Source organism: Triticum dicoccoides, chromosome 1A (assembly GCF_002162155.2).
Source record: "Triticum dicoccoides isolate Atlit2015 ecotype Zavitan chromosome 1A, WEW_v2.0, whole genome shotgun sequence".
In the NCBI taxonomy this organism is placed as follows: Eukaryota; Viridiplantae; Streptophyta; class Magnoliopsida; order Poales; family Poaceae; genus Triticum; species Triticum dicoccoides.
In genome coordinates, this window is record NC_041380.1 from 287,158,724 (window position 1) to 287,163,121 (window position 4,398).

The following is a 4,398-nucleotide window of genomic DNA, read 5'->3' on the forward strand; positions in this document are numbered from 1 at the left end:
GGTCTCAGAAAGGACTAGCGAGATACCATCTTATTATATCATATTATGATTGTTTTGAGAAAGTGTTGTCATTCGAGATTTATTATTATGGCTCGCTAGTTGATTATGCTATTGATATGAGTAAACTTGCGACCTATGTGTTATTGCGAATGTGGTTAGTTATAATCTTTGCTGAAAACTTGAATGCTGGCTTTACATTTTTACAACAACAAGAACAAACAGAGTTTGTAAAAGTTTTTCTTTATCACTTTTAGTTTATCAACTGAATTGCTTGAGGACAAGCAAAGGTTTAAGCTTGAGGGAGTTGACACATCTCCGTCGTATCTACTTTTTCAAACACTTTTGCCCTTGTTTTGGACTCTAACTTGCATGATTTGAATGGAACTAACCCGGACTGACGCTGTTTTCAGCAGAATTACCATGGTGTTATTTATGTGCAGAAACAAACATTCTTGGAATGACCTGAAACTTCACGGAGCAACTTTTCAGAAAATATGAAAAATACCTGCAAAATATGAAGGCTAGGGGGCCCACCACCTCTCCACGAGGGTGGGGGCGCGCCCCATACCTCGTGGGCCCCGTGTTGCCTCTCCGACTCCAACTCCAACTCCATATATTGTGTTTCAGGGAGAAAAAAATCAGACAGAAGAAATCATCGCGTTTTACGATACGGAGCCGCCGCCAAGCCCTAAAACCTTTCGGGAGGGCTGATCTGGAGTCCGTTCGAGGCTCCGGAGAGGGGAATCCGTCGCCATCATCATCATCAACCATCCTCCATCACCAATTTCATGATGCTCACCGCCGTGCATGAGTAATTCTATCATAGGCTTGCTGGACGGTGATGGGTTGGATGAGATCTATCATGTAATCGAGTTAGTTTTGTTAGGGTTTGATCCCTAGTATCCACTATGTTTTGAGATTGATGTTGCTATGACTTTGCTATGCTTAATGCTTGTCACTAGGGCCCGAGTGCCATGATTTCAGATCTGAACCTATTATGTTTTCATCAATATATGAGAGTTCTTGATCCTATTTTGCAAGTCGGTAGTCACCTATTATGTGTTATGATCCATTAACCCCGAAGTGACAATAATCAGGATACTTACCGGTGATGACCGTAGTTTGAGGAGTTCATGTATTCACTATGTGTTAATGCTTTGTTCCGGTACTCTATTAAAAGGAGGCATTAATATCCCTTAGTTTCCGTAAGGACCCCGCTGCCACGGTAGGGTAGGACAAAATATGTTATGCAAGTTCTTTTCCATAAGCACATATGACTATATTCGGAATACATGCCTACATTACATTGACGAACTGGAGCTAGTTCTGTGTCACCCTAGGTTATGACTGTTACATGATGAACCGCATCCGGCATAGTTCTCCATCACCGATCCATTGCTTACGAGCTTTTCATATATTGTTCTTCGCTTATTTACTTTTCCGTTGCTATTGCTATCATCACTACAAAATACCAAAAATATTACTTTTACTACTGATACCTTTTGCTACCGTTATCACTACTATCATATTACCTTGCTACTAAACACTTTGCTGCAGATATTAAGTTTCCAGGTGTGGTTGAATTGACAACTCAGCTGCTAATATTTGAGAATATTCTTTGGCTCCACTTGTGTCAAATCAATAAATTTGGGTTGAATACTCTACCCTCGAAAACTATTGCGATCCCCTATAATTGTGGGTTATCAAACTCCTCAGTCAGAACAAATTCCCCAGAGACCAAAAGAACTTCGTCTCTATCACTGAAGAAATTTGACTGAACTGTATGAGATTTCCAATGGCTTCACTCGAAGGGATTGGTAGATGTAGGATTTGAGTTGAGCATCACTTGGAAATTTTTCCTTAGTATTTCCTCGACCCCCTTTAACAGTACGGTGTTTCCTATGACTCAAGAAAGAGAAAATGAAACTATGAAAACAAAAGTATTCATGCTTCATGTTCCTCGAATGAATACCAAGTCTTCAGGATCACACCAATTTCTTCACTTTCAAAGTCTTCAGAAATCCAAAGTCTCCAGTCGAAGAACTTCATTTTTAGGGGTCGACTTTGTGTGTAAATATCAAACTCCTCATAGACTTATAGACCTGTGTACACTCACAAACGCATCGATCCCTTAACCTATAAGTCTTCAATACACCAAAATCACTAAGAGGCACTAGATGTACTTACAGTTACCTAGGTTTCCCATGATAGCAGCCTCCTTTGCAAGTTCAGCAAGAAGTTTCATTCCCTCTTGTCCCTTGCTGGCCACTTCTTCCATCCTTGCATCCATCTACACAAGAATATAATAATGTTAACACATTCAGCATCAACAATATAGAAAAATATTCATCACATCATAGATACGACTCAACAACACAAGCAAATATTCTCACAACATAATCATGTTTCAACAATCAAGACATATATAGTTCACAACACAAGCAAATATGATTGATATAATGTAACCAAATGTAGTTCTACAACATGAGAAAATATGGTTCACAACACGTGCTTCAACATGTCCTTATCATGCTCCCTCTCTAGATAATCAAACCTCCCTTATTTTGTTTCAAGAACATTGAAGATTTCCCTAAACTCAGGCTTCACTATAAGAGTGAGGGTTGTGTGCATGAGAGCAGTTTTTTCTTTCACACCACAATTATTCACCAACTTCATGACCTCCTAAATGTTGGAAAACGTAGTAGAAAAGAAAAAAATTTGCATCTGCAATCACCCAAGATCAACATGAAGATGCATAATGGGTTGGGATCACGACCGTTACCGTCACCGAGTTGCAGCGGGAGAAGAACATGTAGGTGTAGATCGTACTTGGAGTCCCTCAAACCGCCGATGAATGATCCCTCGTACCGCCCATGAACAGTCCCTCGAACCAAAGACCAAAAGCACGACCTCTCTACTTGGTTGCAAGCGTGCAACCTTCATAATCCGGCAGCGCTTTGCCATGCAAAACTAATCGTCGTTGGAGAATTAGAGGGAGAAGATTAGAACCACATTAGGTTTCTTATCTCTCCCTAATAATAAAGCATGGATTGAGTCTCCGGGTTCACCGTCACGCCTTTTTTTAAATAGTCCCTACAGTTTTCTAAAAATAACCTGCAGTGCCTATTTTATTTTAGTTGATCCGGACCGTTTCGTTAAAAAAATAACTGGCCATCGCACGGAGTGCCGCTACTCCAGCCGCAGCCAGCTCCGTCTCCTCTGTCCATATCCCTCGCGTCGCCCTCCTCCTCCGCAGCCACTTCGCGCCATCACATCCCTGCTTGCACGCGACGCGAGCTCGCACCTTCCATGGTGCCTGCGCCTCCTTCTCCTTCCCATGAGATACAAAGAAGAATAGGCCGGAGGCGGATCTGGCTGCTCCGACGGCTGGACCGAGCAGATCCGGATCGAGATGGAGAGGTGGCCGGAGGTAGCCTGCTGGGTACCAGCGAGGAAGGAAGGAACCAAAAAGAGGGACACCAATGACCAAATGATGTATCAACGCCCGCCAGCGATGGCGGTGGCCTGCACAGTAGGGCAGAGAGGAGAGACGGGACAACGGCTTCACGGGCGAGCTGGGCCGAGGCGGATCCAGCTGCTCTGGCGGCGGGATGGAACAGATCCGGACCAAGATAGAGAGGTAGCCGGAGGCGGCGAACTCCAAGGTGGGTGCTGCGGTTGTTCCATGGCGGCTCTCGGAGAAAAGCGTGAGAGGGAGATTAGATTTTTTCGAAAAGGAGAGAGAGAGAGAGAGATTAGATAGAAGGAGAAGGGAAAGCCGAGAGAGGAGAGGAGGAGAGGGGCGCTGGCTGGCCTGGGGCAGAGGAGCTCCTTTGCCCATGCGATTGGAGGAGGTAGGGCGAGGCAGCGCCGGGAGGTGGCCTCGGGCGCACAGGCTCGATCTTTGGGGGAGCTGCAAGCCGGCTACTAGAGAGGCTCCCAACGAGGGCTTGTGGAGATGAAGAGAAAAGGGGGATTTTGCTGCGTTCAACCTTAGAGATAAGATGGACTGAGCTTTAAGATAAAGATCGGCTGCATAGTGTGTAGCTCCACAAGGATGTGTGGCGCACAGGTCGGGCTGATTACTTCACGCACCAGTAATTATCTCATAGTACGTGGACGTGTACACGTGTTTGTTGTCCGAATATAAATGCATATGTGCTCAGACTTTTTAGGTTGGATTTGGCTCTGTTTGTTTCCTTACACATATTAGGACACGTGCTCATATTGACTGACTATTAAGACGTGAAGACGGTAAGACTAATATATATACACATATTAGGACACACGCAATGAAAACATATAGATTGCAACGAATATAAATTGTCTTCACGAATTTTTTATCCCGGTTCATAGAAGTGCATATAATAAACATATGGAGGAACAACCACGGTTGCA

General features: G+C 44.0%; 1 long non-coding RNA gene across 2 annotated transcripts; it reads right to left on the minus strand.

Moving 5' to 3' along the window:
* Positions 1 to 2,052: 2,052 nt before the first annotated feature.
* Positions 2,053 to 4,126, minus strand: LOC119269155. Of its 2 annotated transcripts, none has more exons than XR_005133484.1 (3): positions 2,783 to 4,126; positions 2,194 to 2,290; positions 2,053 to 2,102 (listed from the first exon to the last, which is right to left on the minus strand). It is a non-coding gene; the product is annotated as an uncharacterized LOC119269155 (long non-coding RNA). The 2 variants fall into 2 exon arrangements; XR_005133483.1 differs by having other exon boundaries at positions 2,055 to 2,102; positions 2,188 to 2,290.
* Between the last annotated feature and the right edge of the window lie 272 nt (positions 4,127 to 4,398).